The 20,425-nt window shown below is 47.5% G+C and overlaps 1 pseudogene; it reads right to left on the bottom strand.

Annotated features, from left to right (window-relative positions):
• Positions 1–246: 246 nt before the first annotated feature.
• Positions 247–965, bottom strand: LOC127233704 (transmembrane protein 127-like; annotated as a pseudogene).
• Positions 966–20,425: the final 19,460 nt, after the last annotated feature.

Genomic DNA, 20,425 nt, shown 5'->3' with positions numbered 1-20,425 from the left:
GCATGGTTGGTGCCTGGACTTCTGGCCTGCTCCCTCAGACGCAATGTTAGAGACAGCTGGCCACACACTTCAAAAAACGTGCCAGCGATAAGCTCAGGCCTTCGCAGAAAGGTAGTCTTAATTAGCTCCTTGACTTTGATCAGGCATCACCTGGCAGCTTTCCTTGCCTCAGAAGGCTCTTCTGGGTGTAAGAGGAACTGTGGCACTGGGGGACGGGCTGCTGAGGAAGAGAGCCCCCGGCAGGCATTAGGGTGTGTAGGCTAGGGGTGGCTAGACCTGGTTGACTTGATACTCTGCTGGGTACTTGATACTCTGCTGGGTAGACAGTAACTCCAGTGCTTGCTCTTCTCTGGTGGTGGTGCAGGAGGTTGGCTGCAGTAGCTAGGATTGGGCTCCTCCAGCTCCTGCCACCAGGTAGAAGCTAACAGCAAAGGTGACACAGCCTTGGGAGCCGTGGTACTACTCATGCTGTTGCTGCTGGGCCAGGATGAGCTCAGAAGCCCAGTAGGAAAAGCCAACGACGGTAGCACACTGTAGGACAGTGAAGGATGTGAGCGCTGGCATAGCGACGAGTAATCTTCAGAGCTGGATGCTTGGGCCCAAAGACATCCAAAAGGAATGCAGAGAGACAACACAGGATGCCCAGGAAGCAGGAGGCAGCAAGGACCCTCGGGAGCAGCACTGTCTGGGGGGGGGGGGTTCATGCAGAAATCTTTCAACAGGTCCGGGTATACATAGCACAGCACGTCTTAAGACCCCCAGCCCCTGGAGGGGACAGGTGCCTCGGTGGATGTACAACCAAGCCTCCAAGCGGGCTCTGTCAGGGCAGTACACAGCTCTATGATAGACAGGGCGCCAGGCAGGGCCGAAGCCAGGCTCGGCTCCGACTGCTTGGGCAGGGGGCTGCTTCCTGGGCTCTTCTGCCGGCGCCCTCCCTGCAGCCCTGCTCCTCCTTGGGCATACATGCCCGGGGCTGCCCGCTGTAACTCCGTGGAGCCTACTGGTGGCCACAGACCTCAGCGGGGCGCACAGAGCCTATCTGTACCGGGTGAAGAGCAATGCAATGGGCGGCTGGCCCGGAGCTGTCAGAGCCGGCACCAGAGACTGTGAGATGGGACCCAGGGATAACCAAGCCAAAGTACTGCCTGAATTCGGGGGGCGGGGACTGAGGGCTCTGGATGAAGGGTACTGGACCAGGGAGAGGGCAGGGGACTAGGTGGGCTGTGGACGTGCCAGGATGAACAGACAGAGGTACTGGGGGGCAAGGGGGGTCAGGTACAGGCACACGGGGTGGGGGGATGGAGGAGACTTAGAGCGGGTTATTAGACAGAGGGTTCCTGAGGGGCAGAGGATGCGACTGGGCTGCCGGGATCCAAAACCCGCACTTTGAGGTGCGACCTAAGCCACAGAGATCCTCCCTACTCTAGTCCCTGCTTCTCACCGGTCAGCAGGCCTCAGAACCGGGATGGTGCGGCTCTGCCCTCGGGCTTCTCAGCTGCTCGGGCCAAGCCATCCCAGGCCCCAATTCCGCAATGCCCAGACGGACCCGCACATCTCTTTGCCTGCGATCCCAGTTTGGTCAAGATTGCCCCCAAGTACTGCAGATAGAACAATGGGAGGGCTTCTGAATCTACATTGTTCTCTGTACTTAGCACAGCATTCCATCAGGAGTAGGCAGGGTTATCATAGGATGCATACAGATGCCTGTTGAAACTGTCGCCTGTATACCATTTTTCTTCTCTAATTTAATGCTGTTCGTTAGAGGGTTTGGGCAGGGATCCCTTGAGATCATCTTGTAGGTACAGAGGGTAGTTCCTCATGAGGACAGGCTGTTCTGGCACTACCTCAGGGAGGTGGTTGGTGGGTAGAGGACCACATTTGCAGTAGCAAAGGCTGCTGATTAAACATGTGTTGGCCTGTATAGTCTGCTGCTGACTTTGGTTGGCACGAGTCCTTTCCCATCTTGACTGGAGACTGCTCGGCCACCCCTTATCCAAACAGGATTCTAAAACCCTAAACCTAGCCTCATCCACTACAACGTGGCAGCATTGGGCCTCCTAGACTGAAGGCAAATGTGGGAGACAGGACACTCTTCCGTGAAGCACCTTCTAGATTGACTATGCAGGGCCCAGTTCTTTGACAAGTTACCCGCCAAGATATTTCAGTAGCTACTGGAATATCTTAGTGACAGACGCCCAGAGCTTTGCCAGAAAGATTAATGGCCTATTTGCGTGACAGAGGCTGAAGTGTCCAGCCTGTTGGGATTGTTGCCGCTTGATGTTTTGGTCTAAAGGATTAGGATAAAGTGGCATCCCGCATTTTCCTAGACTTTTTTTTTTTTTTTAATGTTTCCAGAAAGAGTCTGGATATGATTGAATGGTGTCTTCATAATGATTGACTGGTGTCTTCATAATTCCAGACTATTCCAGGGACTGGATCTACGAGAGGCTCTGGGTCATTGACACAAACATGGGGAGTTTAGGGAGCCTAGTCCCAACATGGCGACCAGAAAGCTCCCTCCAGTCAATATGGTGTTGCAGGGTAGGCCTTAACTAGATGCTTCTCCCCACAGTAGTTGACCCAGTGCAGTTAGTGTAGTCAGCATTGCGCTGTAAGCTTCTATTAAGGGGCAATTCAGCTCGGTAGATCAGGATTCAGATGTGGTTTAATTTTCAAACACTAGAAAGAGGGGGGAAATGCTGAAAGGAATATCTTGGCAAATCGGAGCCAATCCAAACTAGGATATAAGGTAAAATGCAATAGTACTGTGTAATGGCTGTCACCATTCCCCACTGTCTCCCCACGTGTCCTATCCTACAAGGAGAGGGATGTTTGCCGCTATCCTACTTCCTGTTGATCGTGGGCCAAGTATGAGTTCTTCGACCGGAAGGAATTGTCATGGTTAGCAATTTTGTTCTCCAAAGGGGAAAGGTGACTAAAGATAACTTGCTTGCCTTTTGCCTTCCAGCATAGGTTGGTAGAAGCATACTTCAAAATCCCAAATAAGCTCCCCATTGTTTCTACTAAAAGAATTATTTCTAAATTTAGAACTCCCACATGGATGACGCCGAGTTGAGATGGCTTCCAAGAAACTCAATTTACAACCAGTCTTTTGGTTAACTTTCACTGATTCGATCAAAGGTGTAAACACAGACTATTGTGCGTGGATTAGGGGCAGGGGCGGTCTTTTCCTAGGACAAAAGGAGAAAGTGAGCTCTGCCCCTGCCTCCCTTTGTTTCCTGTCTATGGTACCAGGAATCCTTCTACACACTCTCCAGACACAGCAGGCTTGAAACTTGTGAGATTCTCAGCAAAGTCTTTTTAAGTTGTCAGATGTCTAGTCATGGTAATGAAAAGTCAAGGAACAGAATCAATGTCATGGAATGTTCTTGTCACTGTGACTAATCTGACCATGTGGTCCCTTTGGAAGAGCTTGGAGAGTGCAGCATAAGGTGGTTTCCTTCCCCATCTTGTTAAATCAGCTTGCAGGGCAGTCCTGCAGGGAAGGCAGTAGATGACAATGTTGGTAGAAATGGGAGCAGAAAGGGCAGCTTATGATGAAACTCCAGATGGGAACAACCATATAGAACTTGGACGAGAGGCCATTGCTGTTTCATTCTGCCAAAGAACTTGTCTGGATCTTGGCACTTCAGTTTAAGGTGAAGGGCTAAGTAATCCAGTAGACTGGTTTGAGGAAGTAGAGTGTTGAGGCTTGAGTAGTGATTGACAGCTACTTTTATCCAGGTTTAAAGTGAGAACCTGGAGCAAAAGGCAAAGGAGAGGGACTGGGGAAACTTCCAGTTTTGGTTAAAAAAAAAAAAAAAAAAGCCAGTGTAAAGTTGAAGAAAGTTGAGGTTCTGAAGACGGTGTCCCTGAAAAGAGGCTGAGTACTTTGCATAGGGATTGTAAGAAAGATAACCTCCAGAGCATCTCGGGAATGGCCTTCCCCTTATGGTGTAGGTGGATTGCGTGGGGGAGGGGAATCCCACCCACCCAGCCCTACATCTGTGGCTCTAGAGTCTAAATGAATAAGCTCTGGAGGGAGGGAGAGGGAACTGGGATCGATATGTAAAAGAATATATATATATAAAAGTAGCTCACCTGAAAGGCCTCTCTTTGGAGAGCACCTCTAGGCACCCTGCTCTCGTGGGCCACATGGGGCTATCTAGCTGTTTCCCAGGACTCATTTCACTTACACTGAGGGATTAATGTCAGAGCCCAGTGTGGTCATGATCTCAGTAGTCCTGACTGTTGGCTCAAGCTAGTGAGTGACCTTGGCAAGACCATGTGTTGCTTAATTTTGCAGACCTGCAGAATGCAAGGCATATGACATCATGGAGGCTTTCACCCAAATTTCAAATAAGGCTTTTGAGGCAAGTATTCAGGGCCCAGTCTTTCAGGATCCTCCTGAGAAGGCAATGTGCTAAATCCCAGTGGTGAAACTCACTGGTGATGCCTGGGAATTTCTGCCAAGGAATGTGGTGGGATTCCACCAAAAAGTCCACACAATGGGACTTCCCAAGCCCGTTGGTGCCTCCAGCATGTCACTGTGTACCATACATGGAAGATACGATACGGAGCTACAGGATTGCTCTGTGGGTTCCAGTCTTAGTCTGATCTTACGGCTAGTTTACCTCCATTCTTGTCCTTTTGGAATAAATGTTCTATGCCATTGTATCTTAGAAGAAACAATACATTAACGTTTTGTGATTTCTTTTTCTTATATGGGCTCATAGCTAAGGGTTTGCCTTGAGTCCTAGAAGAGACTTTGACATTGGAATTTTATCCAAACCTTGTGAATTTATCACCCACACTCTGGCACTGGGGGGAGACACAAACGCTTGTTTCTGAAAGCACACTCCCAAGTCGGTCACTATCATCCTCTGCTCTTGGTGAGGTGAGCATCACGACTGCTTCTCACAATGTAAGCTTTTCTGTCTCTGGATGGCATCAGGGGGCTGCAATTATTGCTAGCCACCCCTTCCTTGTCTCAGCTGTGCAGCAAAAAGCATACATCTCATAGGCCTTCCCAATGAGGGAACTACATGACCTCAAGGACAAGCACTGCTTAATCATTTTCTCTCAACAGGGATGATGGCTTTAACCCAGAAAATCCAGACAGGGCGAGGCATACACACAAAATAAGGAATCCAAGTTCAGAGCCCTCCATTATACCTAGAAACCCATGTAATGGCCCTGTGTTTAAGAGGACCTTCAGGTTTGACAGATTTTCATTGGGTATTGTGGTTTGAGACTTGTACCCCCCACCCCCATAATTCTTGGCATTTGAATATGATCCCAAGTTGGTGGCCCATTTGGGAAAGAATAGAAAGGTTTGGCCTTGCTGGGAAGTGTCACTGGGGATGGGCTTTAAATTGTAAAAACTTGGCACCATTTTGAGTATGCACTCTGCTTCTGTTTGCTTTAAGATGTAAGTTGGTAACTATTCCTATCTCGTGCCTCTGCCCTGCCATCATGGCCTCTCAATCTTCTGGAATCTCCAGCCCCAAATAAACCCTTCCTGTAAGTTGCCTTGGTTGTGTGTGTAATCACAGCAGCAGAAAAGCAACTGATGGGAGATATTAACCTCTATTTTCCTCGCTTTAATCGAAATGGGATACGAATCATTTACAAATTTGGGCTTTATGAAGTAGCACTTTAGGCAACTAATGGTGTTAGCACCAAAATGGTGTTAAATATGTTTTCTGTTAATGTTTGTTATAGCAGGCCTCAATTATCAGCAGACTATAGTAACATTCTCTCAAGTTATAGGCTCCCCTAGCCTCTGGCTAATACCTTACCAGAGATTATATCACTGAAGTATTTTTTTTTTTTTAACCTAACAATATTGGAAACTGGAGTTTCTCACTTCTGTCAATCAAGAGTAACTGAGCTTTGTTTAGTGGCTTGCAAACGAGTCTTTCAAATTTAGGTCACAGTCCACAACCTCCAAGTAAATGCCAGAAAGGCCTAAGGCTTGGTGCCAGAGGACGAACATCTCTCATCGTTCGGAGCTCACAGGCCCTGAACAAAGCTATATTCTTGTGCTTGTTTTACAAGCAAAGCTGGAGTATAAGGTAATCTATGGGGTCGGATTGGTCCATATTCAAGAAGTGTCATTTCCCTGTTAACTCCTGCAATGGATAGAGCTTTTTGGTTAATTTGTTCAAATCACTGTAGTATTGAGAATGGATCCTAGACTCAACTCAGGAAGTTATTTCCCATTGCCACTCATTCCCAGGGATCCCCTGATCCGATGGCTGTTCTTGGTTGTTACCTTCACTATATCTGGAGTGAACTATAATCCAGAAATGGAGGGCACACCTGTGATATTTCCTGCTTGGTTTGAAGTGGGTAAATCCACTTGGAGTCCAGACCTTTAGGTAAGACACACACACACACACATATCTTTGTCTTAGATCTTAAGGCTTAAAGACACAGGCCTTTAAGACACATACCTTTAAAAAAATTCTTGAGACGGGAAGACATAACCTTTAATATGGGCCATACCTTCTGAAAGTTCATGTAAGGGTACAGGAGGAGGAAGCTTTTACTTTGCCTGCTTGCCCTTGCCTGTCTAGTACATCTATTAACATACATTGGAGCCTATTTCTTTGGAATTCCAAGTTACACAGAAGGCCAGCTGAGACACCTAGCCTGTGGAACTGAGCAGCTACCAGGTTCTAGGACTTGGTGTTCAGTTATCTATTGTAGGATTAGTTGGATTGCAGCCTGTAAGTCATTCCAATAAATCTCATCTATATATACATTATGTTTGTATACATGTGTGTATGCAAATATGTGAGTGTGTGTGTGTGTGTGTGTGTGTGTACATCCTGTGACTCTAAAGATAGAACTTAAATTGGATCTAAATGATCTGTAGCCACCCTTTGGTCCTCACATTCTTGCCCCATCATTTGTGTTGGTTTTATCCCACTTCAGATTTGGGCATTCATGCTTCTGATAACCCTTACCCATGAAATGTGCACATTGGCCCTTTCCTGTCGATGCCCCTTGTCTCACATTCTGAACTCCATTTTTCCTTTTTCTCGTGTCCTGTCTTTATGCAGTCAGGAAAATCGCCTCATCCTACTCATTTTTCTGTTGTCATTTCGCAAGTGTCCAGGATGGATTCATTCCCATGGCCTTCTCTCCAGCTTTTGAAGTGGTCTACAATTGTCAGGGCATTGTTGTATAAAAAGCTTCTATATTCATAGTATCTGAATCCACACACTTGCGTATTTTGTAACATAGCTGACGAAGTCTAGGAGTTCTGAGGGTTTCTAATTTGCTTTTAGTTTTATTTCTGTGCTTTTCTTAGATACGGATATCCTTAATTTTCTATGATATCAATTTGTAACTCAATTACATCATTTTATCACTTGCTTTCCATGTAGGTCCTAATAGAGTCCCTCAGCAGGATTGGTAATTCTGTAACTGGCCTGGAAGGGACAAAAGGTACTATAAAAAGACACTTTGTCCCTCATGTTGACAAACTACTGAAATAATGGATTTCAAGAAATAGAATTCCCTCCAAATCTAATCCTAGAAGTAAAAGCCTAAAGGCTAGGCCAACCAGAGGGGAAACTTTTCTCAGAATGATTTCATGTCAGACCACCTTCCAGGAAGGGCCAGTGAATGTATGATGGGACCACACCTTAACCAGGACTGCTTAGATGAATGCAATTCTGGCCTCTGTTGTAACTTACCTTCAGGGTATGTGACCTTGCAAAATGGGCTCATGAGGGTCATTGGGTCTTTGTCGCTCTCCTAATTGAAGCCATACTGAATAAAACTTGTGTTCTACTTCTCACTATTAATGTGGCTGTTTTAAATGACTTGCTGAGCATGGATGGCTAACACTGGCTCATTGGAGCACAGTCTGCGACCCCACCCCCACCCCCACCCCCAGTCTGGTAACAATACCTCTAGAGTTTGCCTAGTAAAGACAATACCTCTTCTCTCTGCTTGCTAAAACACTGAACCTAAGCATCCGCCAGGCGGCGCCCTGAGTTGTAAGAAAATAGAAAAATGGGTTGCTTTCTGTGGGTCTTCAGTTTAGTCTTTCTAATTTAACTAAAATAAACTCTACATCCAGCAATATTCTCCTGGCTGAACATCCTAGTTGAGGCCTCTGGTTTAATGCCATCTTAGAGGATATGACTTCACCCTGAGGACTGACACCCCTGAGTCTAACTCAGTTTGTAAAAGCATCAGTCCTGTGCCTTGCTTTGACATTGACAGGCAGATCTGGCAGCTTGTTTACTGTCCATAGGACCTGGCTGTGCCATGGCCCTTACATTTGTAAATGTTTTTCAATACAGGGGATTTTACCTAGAGCCTTGGTGCATGGTAGGTAGGCGCCCTACCACTGAGGAATATGTCCAGCCCATGTTTTACTTTTTTTTTTTTTCTTTTGAGACAGTCATCCAGGGTTTCCCAGGCTGAATGTGAGTTTGCACTTGCAGCCAAGATGGTCTTTGAACCCGTTTTCTGCCGTGGCCTCTTAAGTAGGAGGCTGGCACCTACATCACAAGCCTGCACCACCAGGCTGGGGAGGTTCCCCCCACCCCCTTCTAATTTTTCTATGTGGGGATCATATTTCTGCTTTCCTCTTCCCCATGGCCTCTTCTGTCTGGAATTCTTAGGTAAATGCATAGGTGCTTGTGCAAAAGAAAATTCATTCTATTTACACAAAACTTCAATGGAACAATTCCAATGAGATTATATAGAAACTTAAGCACTGGATAGCGGTCTGTCATTAGCATCTAACACATTCTAGGCCATGGACTATTACACTAGAACACAATTCTTTCAATAAGGGATGCTTAGGCCTTACAATTGCATGCTGCCCAGCGAGTGAGTTAGGTTGAGGATTCTAGGCTGAACTGCCGATGATGTAGTTCTATAAATGGACAAACGGCCCAGGAAGTAGTCCTACAGACATTACCCCATTGCTCCTTTGAGATACAGCTGAGAATACCGAGATTCTAAGAATTCTATCAAACGGTACCACAAACAGCCCATGTAAAGTCCAAACGGTGACTTAAGACCCAAACAATGGAAAAAGAATGTATTGTGACTTTGGCGTGACTTGCCCATCCTGGTGCTATTGATACCCGTAATTCCAAAGAGGTTACTTTTCTACCAACAATGTATAAGCATCTGGTGTCTGGAAAGAGCAGAGCGAGTTCTCAAGGAGAAAAGCCAAGAATCTGCTATACAGGGTTTGCCAAGGCCAACTGGGTCAGCTTTCCATGAGCCAAGCACCTGATTCTGAGTCCTGATGGGAACCAGGATGGCAGATGCGCCTCAAAGACCATCAAGCCGGGTGTTGGGGGGAGAGAAGTAGGAAAGTTAGAGAACCCGAATGGTTCATACACAATGGAAAGACAGGTGAAGGAAGAAAAGTAGATGGGGGAGGCCAGCTTGCCACCTGGGTCCATGGTAAAGGTAGTGAGGAGTAGATTGAGGAGGTCAGCTTGCCACCTGGAACCATGGGGATGTCCTGATCAGGCGGCTACCAATGACCAAATGTGGATCTCTGGTCCTAGAGTAGCCAGGTTCTGTTTATATCCATGACTCCTGTTGGCTTTTGAATTCCTGGCTGCCTCCTGGGGCTGAGATTGGGTTCATGAGCCATGTTGCCACCGGGCCGTATTGATCTGGGTGGCCTTTGCAGTTGCCCAGAGCCATGGTGACAGCCAGGCCTACACTTGCTGCTGCGAACCATGTTTGTGCCCGTGATCCTACCATAGCTGAGGTCTGTCTTGATGTCCATGCCCCTACTGTGCCACCAAAGGCCACATGAAGTCTGGGGTCTGTGGCCTTGTTGGTGTCCAGGGTTGTCCAAGTTGACATCAGAGCCTTCCCAATCTGAGTGCCCAAAGCTACCACTCAGAACAAGGGCGTTGACCAGGCTGAACCGCTGCCTAAGGCCATGGCAGGGTCCACAGCCCAACTGCAACTGTGGCCTTCATTAAATTCTGTAGCACAGATTACCACTAAGGGACCATACAGAGGTCCAGGATCTGGGCTTGGGTGGAGTCAGGGCCACGCCACAGCAGGGGCCATGCAGATATGGGTGGCCTGTGCCATTACTCTAGGCTCAGGCTACCACCAAGGGCCGTGTCTGGGTTTGTGGCCCTGTAGTGGCCAGGGTCTAGATTGATATGTGGCTTGGATCGCCACCAAGTGCCGTGAAGCTTGGGGTCAAGCCGGCAAACCGAGTCTAAATGGCGTCCAAGGAACAGGATGCGCCCATATCTGAGTGGCCCGCTCTGCTACTCACTGACATGGTGATGCCATGCCTGAGCTGCAGCTGAGGGCCATGTCTCAGGGCCATACTACCACTGGGAGCAGTGGTGATATCTAGACCCAGCAGCTGCTATGGACCATGTTGGGGTCCGTGGTCCAACCGTGGCTGAGGTCTGTCCTGAAGTCTGGGTCCTGCACTGCCACTAATCACCTACAGACCCAGGGCAGGGGCCTCAACCTGAGGTGTCCAGTGACCTCACAGCTTCCAGAACCTTCCCGCCTGAGTGGCCATTGGTTCTACCCTGAGCCAGGATGTTCTCCAGGCCTAAGCTGCTGCCAAAGGACATGGCCGGGCCCATGGTCCAGCTGCAGCTGGGGTCTGTGTTGATGTCTGTGGCCAGTGGCACCTCAGGAGGCCATGGGAGATGACGGCAGAGCTTTACTGAGCCAATCCTTTCACTGCCTTAAGCTGGCCCCTTGCTGCCCAGTATAGCAAGAGATGGCCCCTGCACTAGGGAGAGATGGCCCCCACCCCAAAACATGGGATGAGCCTACCCTGAAGTCATGCATGTAGGGGAGCTGACTCTACCCCTGCAAAGATGCTGGTGGTTCAATCTCACATGGCTGCCTAACACCCAGGCACACAACTGTGCCTTGGGTTGACTCAGCCTAGCATCTACCCCATCTAGGTTCTGCTGGAGCTTGTGAAGGGATTTCGTCTTACTGAAAGATACTGGCAAGATGTTCAAGACACCGGATACCCCCAGAAGAGCTCCAGTGATTAAAATCCAGTGAGAATGGTACACCAAAAACTAGAGGCTTTGAACCAGACCAGTGACTTGTTGCAATAGACAGTTGCCAGTCAAGCTGATATGACGGGGGGAGATGTACTCTCTGACCCACTGAAGCCTCCAATACCATCGAGATGGATAAAGGTGATGGAAAGCCGAAGAGAAGCGGGGGGGGGGGGGGGGGCTTCTGTCCCGGGTGTGGCTCTTGTTTTGGCTTATTGATGATTTGTTTCGTTCTTGCCTTGGCTTGCTTATTTTCGTTCATGGCGGATGCAACAGGGATGAGGAGAGAGTATGGGGCAACTAGGAGGTAAACAGAATTGGGGTGCCTGTGGAACCCCCAAAGATTCAATAGTTGAAAACAAAACAAAAACCAAAGCCAGCAGGATGGCTAGAGTAAGAGGGAAGGTATCAAACTTAACCCAAGTGACAGTGTGGGGGCCGTTATCCCCCAAACAAAAGTCAACGTTGGAACTCGGAACATGGATGGGTCTTTCACAGAGAGGGAATGAAGCATGAGAGACAATGGGCAGGAAGGCTCAACCGAATCTTCGTCATCCGGGGACTGGGTTTTCTCTTGGGTTGGGAGATTCTTGAGCCAACGCTTTCTCATGTGCCACACCCATGCCATTCTTTCCATTACCATTGTCCTGGCGAGTTACACACGAGTCCACTGAATGAAGAATCACATTAGCAGGTCCTTGGCCTCTACTTTGATGCTACTTTAAGAGGCCACAGGTGTGCCTGGCCTTACAGCATGGCTGAAAGAGTGTTGGCACCTGTGGTTATGTAGTTCCTTTCCCAACAACAGTCAATTGCAGCCGTTCAGAGTCTGATTCTGCAGAATTGACATGCTGCGTAAAAAGAAAAAAATGTGTAACTCGACAAAAGACAACCCGAGCTCATCTAAAACCAGGGTATGAAGGTCAAGGTGGCGTCGGAGGTATCGGTATGGCAGCCTCACATGAGTTATCAATCAGGCATCATGGTGGGGAACAACGGATTTGGAGTTTTGAGTAGGAAAAGCAAACTAGTGGCTGCCTCTTTGTGAGGACCTAAAAAAAAATCAGCCCACACAGTTACAAGCACCTAAATTTTTGGCATACTTGGCGGAAAAACATACGCTGGAGAAAAGAGACTTTGTAACAGGTGGTGCTGGGAGCCCTGGACAGCTACATGTAGAATGAAGCTAGATCCTTTACCATCCTGCACGATGAATAGTGATCCACAATGGACCCAAATCCTTACTGTAAACGCTGCCACTGAAACCTAGAGCAAGAATTTAGGGGAAGAGACCTCAAGACGAGGGCCACAGATGAGGGTTTTCTGGGAGGACTCGCCAGTACAGAAAGGAACCCCAAGAACTGACGGAGACTGCATAAAGTCAGGGTTCTGCATAGCACAGGAAACAAGTATTGGAGCGAAGAGACAGCCCACAGACTGGAAAGAAGACCTTTCCAGCTATACACACACGACAGGGTTCACGCCCAGGATGTACGAACAGTAAAATGTAAATCGTCCGGTAAATGAATATAAATAGGTTGGCAATTCTCAAAGACTAAAAATAGCTGACAAACACTGAAAGTGTTAATGTTCTTGGCTGTACTTTCAACATCATACGTGGCAAACCATCTGGTCTGAAGCCCGCCTTGGCTTCATGAGACCCTGTTTCAAGAAACTGAAAACAAAGTATAATGACTAATGACTAACAAATAGCGGTAAAGTTGTGCAGAAAGAAATTGTTCACTGCTGCTGGAAATGTGTGGAGCCACTGTGGAAACCAGCATGGTGAATCCTCAAATTGAGTATCCGAGATTTGCTCTTAGAACTGAGGAGGGAGAAAGGGAGATCAGAAAGGCTGGAGAGGAAAGGTTGAAGAGGGAAAGGACTATGGGTTTAGACCGCTAAGGGGGAAGGATTGTTAGTGTGATCAAAAATAGTGGAGGAATTCTTGTCTAGGACAGCAGAAAGTGTTTCCATACCCTCTGCCTCCAGATACTGCCAGATCTTTCATGGCTAGCCCTTGAGGATCAGACCCCAGAGCTGATGTGTCTGCACTAACACTGCTGAGGCCAGAAACAATTCCTTGGGAAATGGAGTCTGACATTTTCTAAGCCTTCCAGAAAGAACTCACCTGTGTCATCTGTGTGAGCGAATTCAGACCCAGTCCCCTTAGACTGTGGCCACAGCTTCTGTGGATCCTATTGGATTCTGAATGGCCTCCTTTGGATCACAAATCTTAATCTCAGGGAAGCTGTATTTGGAGGACTCTTGGGACTGCGCCGTAAGAGTCTTTACAGATTCCTGGTTAAGGAATAAAAACACATCTGCAAAAATAAAACAAGGGGAAAATAGTGGAGGAATCATCCAGTTTGGGTTACATAGCTATTTTTTCTTGGTTGGCTTATCAACCCCAGTGTGAAGAGTTAATCTTTTTTGTTACAGATCTATAGATTTTTTTTTAAAATCCTGTCCAACATGCTTACAAGTCTTGAGGGTACAGAAAGCTTACACAATAGTCTTACAAACCTTGAGATAAGATTTATGCCTTGGCAAAAGTTTTAGAGTGAAACTAAAGAGTGAGATGAGTGGGAATAGACTCCATTGGAAAGAGTCTCCCTTCATTTTGTTTTGCATTCTTTTTACTGTCATAGTCTTGCATTCTTTTTTCTGTCATAGTCGTGTGGCTATGGAGGAAACCTTTAAACAAGCATGCTTGGGTCTAGAGGGGAGCCGTTCCCCAACTCCAGAGCCAGCTTTTACTTGGAAGTGGAGCGGCAGTCTAATGCCACTCCTACCTAAAAGACACCTGAATCCCAGGAAAACCGAATTCAGCAGACTAAGAACAAAGAGTAGAGATGGGAAAATTTTGAGCCCTGGGTGTTCTCGTATACGAGAATGGATTTTTGATTCAAAGGAGGCCACATAGCATCCAACAGGATGCACAGATGGATTCTGATGGTGAGGTTCTGAAGCTGAATCTTCTCATAGTACTAAATGGGTTCATCTTGTGATGGAGTATGCTTCTGTCTTCCAGCAAATGCTGTGCTTAGGACTGGAACCTTTCAGTGAGTCACTCCAGTGATGGATAGGGCATGGTGTTCTGGTTTCATAGCTTGGGGGCATGCTCGGCTGCATTGACTGACTCACTCCTTCTGATCACATCCTCCAAGTTCTGGTTTCTGGTACATCGCCACCAGCTCCTCATACGTTCTTAGTTCATTGCTCTTCTGAACCATCATGGATGGCTTCACTCTCTACAACACGTTGGCCTTCATTTTTCATACACTCAATATGTTGCCCTTCCTCTTCACGGGGGACTGGACACCATGTCCTATACTCCGGTCCTGGTCATTTCCTCCCGCTGAGTCAAGTCTTCCATTTGGCCCTCAGCAGCTGCTTCGATGGATGTAAGAGTGAGCCACGGGCTGTACCACAGGACTTAGCTCTCACTGCTTTTCTCATTTGCTGTAGAACTTTCCAGGACAGATCTTGGGAGGTAGCAGAGTCACAGCAGGCATCCTGGAGAGGGGGGGAAGATGGACAGGAGCGGTGGCCGATCGATCAGCCAGGCTTTCTGTCTCACCTGGAGACTGAGAGAAAATTCCAAGCTGTGCTGGCAGTGCGAGTCTTTAATTCCATCAAGGGAGATGTAGAGACAAAAGTGGCCCTGTGAATTGAGGGCCAGCCTTGGACTGCTCTACAGAGCGAGTTCCAGGACAGCAAGGCCTATATAGACCCTACCTCAAAACAACAAAACAAGCATATTAAAGAAATAAATTTTTTAAGAACAAGAAATTCCCATCTTACTGCTTTAGTTCACTTAAATGATCTTTTCGAACTGACTCATGAGTTAGCCAACCAGAGTTCTAGTCCGGGCTTTTTTATAGACCGATTTTCAAAGCTGCTTGCTCTGAGTTTCCTCATCACTATCTTCCCAGACTCAGAAGTTTTGTAGACTATTGGGGTACTATCACCCAGATGTCGCCAGGATAGCCTTCAGATAGTTAGCTGCTTTTATCCTATACTCAGAGCCATTGGTCAGTTTATTTTAGTTGAACACTGCCATCTGGTGGTCACAATAGGGTATAGCACTGGTTGTAGGTGAAATGAAATGAAAGACTGTTGATATCCCGTATTTCTTGTTCTTGAAACTGCACTCTCCCAGTGAAAACAGGACGAAAAGTCGAAACATTTTTGTGCAGGTCACTGTGACCCGCTAAAAGGTGAAACTAAAGTTGAGCATATAGATGGGATTTGTGGTGGCCGCAAGCTGAGGGCAGTACTGGATGCGGAAACACAGCTAAGCCTTTCCTTGGAGGCTGCCTATGGCCCTCACAACATTAGGAGCAGAGAGATGCAGGAGCGAGTGAATACCCCTCTCCCACAACACTGAGGCTCTGGGGTTCTGTCTCCTGGGGTGTAGGGTAGGCGTTTGGGGGACAGGGCTACGGCAGTGACCAATGATGACACAACACACTCAGACTCAGTAGCTCTGTGAGAGCCAAAGTTATATTTTAAGTTTTAATTACTATGCCTAAGAGATCCAGGAAATGTCTCTGACCTGCGAGCCCGTTGTCCAAGGACAAAGAGTTCCTGAAATGCTGGAGGCTATTTATGGAAGATAACAAGCCACAGGTTTCACTCCCCTAAACAAGATTGTTTGACCCATCTGCATTGAATGTGCTTGATCAAATAGGGGCAGGAAATATATCAGGATGTACACTTGCTCCTGATTGGATATAGGCTGGAGGGTACGTCAGGATGTGTGCTTACGCCTGATTGGGCCTTATGGAAAATGTAATGAATTCTGTTTTTCCTTAAATCTTTGCAAGTTGTGATTTGGGGCCATTTCCCAGGAACCTGGTATGGCCAAGAGCCCACCCACCAGGCCAGCATTTAATTAAAGCTTGCTTCAAATCTGACTTTAAACTGTGGGTGGTGGTCTTATGATCAGGGGGATAAACAGCTCCCATCCCTAAGGGCCCCTGTTGAGCCACCTCCAGAGCGTGTGGCCTGGTTCAATGCTTATATCCTGTTTTATAGCCGTGTTTAGTAATGTCGTGTAAGTCTCCACCATGGCTCTGATTTGGGAGAACACGAAGATGCAGCCTGTACTCTCCCAACTGGAACCTGGGTAGCTTCAGGTTCCAAGATTGGAGGTCCTCTCCATTCCTTCCTGTTGGCTATGGTGATGGGCAGGGGCTGGAGGGCAGTAAAGTTCTGGGTACTAAACCCTGGTGTGCCATCATTCTGTATAGATCCAGGGGCTTCCAGATTGCACAGACACTCGTGGCTGAGTTGTGAAAGCATTTCTAATGGCCTTACCAGCACCTCACTGTGTAGCTAAGTTCTCCGAAGAAACCAAGATCTTCTTAACTTAGGGAGAATTGGGAGTGTCGAGGGAGTATAAATTCTTAAGCAAGAGCGTTCAGACTGGTTTTAACTTGGTTTCTTTAGGAGGAGCAAAGATATCATCTGCTGCCAAGAAAGCATGTTTAAAAGTCAAGGAAGCAAGCATTTGGGGACAGCACATACCCTTGGCCCCCAGGTCCTCAGCGGGAGCCTCCTGGAGGCTCTTCCAGGAGAGTGGAGTTCAGAGACTGGAAGCCAGGATTGCATCTCTCCAGTTCACCAGGGTAGTTGTGCTTAATGAGGAAGCAAGAATGCCTCAGAATTGCAGCTTTTTGTCCCTTAAGTTGTATGGGGGAGGACCCAAAGTCTTCCTTAGAGGATTACAGTAAAAAATTAAACGAGCCAGTGTCCCGTGTTCCTTGGCAGAAGTCTCTGCCTCTGCTTTTTATTAGTCTGTTCCTTTTCCTGCCTTAAAGGTAATGCTCCGAGGTCTTTTGTGCTCAGCCTAATTGTTTTGATAGCTTTGCTCTCCCAGAGTCCAATCTGGACCTCTTGCTTCACATTCCATAATCTTGAAGTCAACCTGGGGCTGGCGTTTCCCAGGGAGATGTCTGCTACTTGGTCTTATCCACTAGACACATCTCTCCATTCTTTCAGTTGTTCCCGATCCCACTTCCTCCCACCGGAGGGAAGGGTACAAAACCCAGAATCTATGCTCCAAGGAATTTCTCTTTGATTAGCAATTTTCCCGAAGTGGAGACAGCTGAGCCTGGAGAGGGCTTGTTACTGTCTCCTGAAGTTTTACTGAAAAGCCACATCCCTAGCTGTAATAACCGGAAAACAAAACTGAGCCTTGATGACTGTTGTAGTTAAGGGTTCTAAAGTTAGCTGAGGAAGCGAGAGGCCATTTGTGGCAACCACTGTGTCCCCAAAGCTAGCTGGGGCAGGTGTAACCGCAGAGCATTTCACAACCGAATGAAGGGAAGTAACTTACATAATATGGAGCCCGCTGCTTTAGTCTGACGATGAGTTCTGAGAAGCCACCCACAGGACACCCAACACGTTGACTCCTGAGGACTCCCCTGTGTTCCTGCTTCAGTGTGCCAGCATGCTGCTTTTCAATTGTTTCTCAATGCACACAGTTCAGAGCTGTTGGGCCTGTCTGCTACCTCATTAGGGCCCTGGCAGGTGAAATAGCCTTGTGAATACACATGAATAGAAATCGACTAAGTTGCTCTTAGTTCACTGGCTTTCCCATAAAGCATGATAAAAACCTAATCAACACCTCTTTGCAGCCAGAGATTCTTTAGGGAAGGGTCATCAGGAATGCTAAGCACTCCGTTTCTTACATTGTGTTTCACCCTCATCTGCACCCTGTTAAACCTCGCCCCCGTCCTGAGGGGAAAGGCTGGTCCAGCCCAGCTCCTAGGGGGTTGTGTCTAGGAGTCACTGAGCTGGAATTCAAATGCCCATGAGGGAACAGAGAAATGCTTTTGATTTTGGAATCTAACTTGTAAAGGCTGCTGAATCTTGGGAGGATTCTGCGTCCCTCAGGATGTATGCAGGGATGTGGCCTGACCCTCCGGCCAGGGCAGGAGTGTAGGGAATGGTCTTGCAGAGCTTGGGCTGGAGGAACAATGTCAGCCACATAGTGTCCAGTCTACCCTGAGTGTTCCTGCCCCAGAACGGGTGCCCCCTCCTGCATCCTCTGCCAGGGAACCTCAGCAGCATACGGCTTGTCAGAGGGTGGGCAGCAGGGTTCTTAATCCGTGTGAAATGGCTGAGTTCAGCTAAGGACTTGGCCTCAGTCTTAATTGTCTGGAGTAAGGAAATTGATTTAGCTCTGTGGGACTTCTGAGTCACTACTCATGCTTGTTCCAAACTTGGGAATAGATAGGACTGAAGATGGCCTATTAACACTATGTGATGGCTATTCCTTGGTTGTCAACTTGACTATATCTGGAATAAACTATATAACAGAAACGGAGGGCACACTGTGACCCAGATCTTGACACTGTTGACATGACAAGCCTTTAGTTCAGACCTTGAGGCTGGAAGGCACACCCTTAATCTGGGCCACGCCTTCTGACGGCAATGGAAGAAGGCTGTCTTTTTCCACCGCTTGCCCTGGCCTCTATCAGCATACCCATTCCCGCTTGGTACCCCAGCAGACCGGCTGAGACACCCAGCCCCTTGGGGCTGAGCAACTACTAGATTCTTGGACTTCCCAGTCATAACTAAACCATAACTAAGCCACTGTTGGACTGTAGCTTGTCAATTCCAGTGAGTTGACAAGAGATTTGTCCCATAAGTTCTATGACTCTAGAGAGCCCTAACTAATGTGCGCTATGTCATGGAAATTGGCCAGGGACTTAGGAGCACAAATTCTAGTGGCTGGGAAGAGAAACACAAGGAAACAGGATCAGGACCTCAGGATTGAGAGCAGTGGCAGCTGACGGTACAGAAGTTAATGTGTCTGAAGAATCAAATGCTGGGAGGCCCCATGATGTCCTCATCCATGAGGAGGTGGGAGCAGCTAGTTTGGAGGACCTGCTCTCCTATACGCAACCTCTCAGTTCTGCTCCTTTAAGCCCAGTGACCTCTTTGGTAGTAGTATCGGCTTGTTGCCTCTTATGGCCAGGGTGATGGGTTGAGAAGTTAAAGGAGCAAGTGAACACAAAGCTGGTCTATGTTAAAGAACCCTTCCTAGGGTCTATAAACTTGAAACTGGTCTGGGGGGGGGGGTCGGGTGGGGGAGAAGGGCAATAAAGAAACTGCTGAAGTGGATATTCCATTATTAGGGGGGAAGGTTTTATGAATAAAAGAATTAGCTGGAGGCCTCTGGAAGTGTCCAGGGAGAAAAGGAATTAGACTGGACATGATCAGGGCTAGGGAAATGGGAGGGGAAAACAGTGAAGATAGCAAGAGGTAGAGAATAGTGTAATAGGAATAGAGAAGGGATAGTGGTTTATAAGAAGGATGTGAGTACCTGGGGGGGGGTTGTGGCATATTTGTACACTGTGAAGGTGTATTGCTGTGATTGGTGTAATAAAAAGCTGAATGGCCAATAACTAAGCAGGAGGGATTTCTGGAGAGAAAGGAAGAGGGGAAGGAATTTAGGCATGCTGGAGATGCCAGGAGAGAGAGGAAATGGGGTGCAAGATGGAAGAGGTACTGCCACACGGCAGAATATAGATTAATATAAATGGGTTAACTTACAAGAACTGTTAGGAGGCCAAACTTTTCACAAGTCCCCACGTCGTTGTTTGAGAGCTGACTTACAGGACAGAAAGACTCATTACAGGAGTGAAGGACCAGGGCCATAGTGTGGACTTTGAAATGTATGACAGGTATTTGTGAATGGGGGGAGGGAGACCGGAGGCCACCATGGATGTTGACACGATAATAGGCACCACAAACAACTGTATGTCCCTTTCGCCAAAGATGAGGAGGATGAACACGTTCCTCAGGAACGCTGGCTTTTCTTTAACTGCCAAAAATCCTTCTGGCTATATGGACTTCCTGAGACCTAGCTGGTAGGAATAAGACCGCAAATGCTGTGGAGCAATCTTTGTTCACTGCAAGTGTTACTATCATTTGGTTAATAAAGAGCTAAACAGCCTATAGCTGGACAGGAGAGACGGAGCAGGAGCACCAGACTAGAAGAATTCTGGGAAGAAGGGTCCAGTCTGAGGGGTTGCCAGGACACACAAAGGGAGCAAGCCATGCTGGAGGACAGGTAGTCACAAGCCACATGGCAATACATAGATTAATAGAAGCGGGTTAATTTAAGTTATAAGAGCTAGTAATAAGCCTGAGCTATTGAGTGAGCATCTGAATCTAATGTGAGCCTCCGTGTGTTTGAGAGCTGCTGGCAGGACGGCACATCCACCAACAAGCAAAGGATAAAGTGAGGTGTCGTGACAAAAGGCGCCCCTTGAGTCTGATTGAGGCAACATGGAAAAACTCAAGATTCAGTATGAGATGGAGATCTCCTTAATAATGGGCCAGCTACAGGAAGC

Source organism: Phodopus roborovskii, unplaced genomic scaffold (genome assembly GCF_943737965.1).
Source record: "Phodopus roborovskii unplaced genomic scaffold, PHOROB, whole genome shotgun sequence".
Classification (NCBI taxonomy): Eukaryota; Metazoa; Chordata; class Mammalia; order Rodentia; family Cricetidae; genus Phodopus; species Phodopus roborovskii.
The sequence above is the reverse complement of the archived record's forward strand: the minus strand, read 5'-3'. Positions and strand labels throughout refer to the sequence as shown.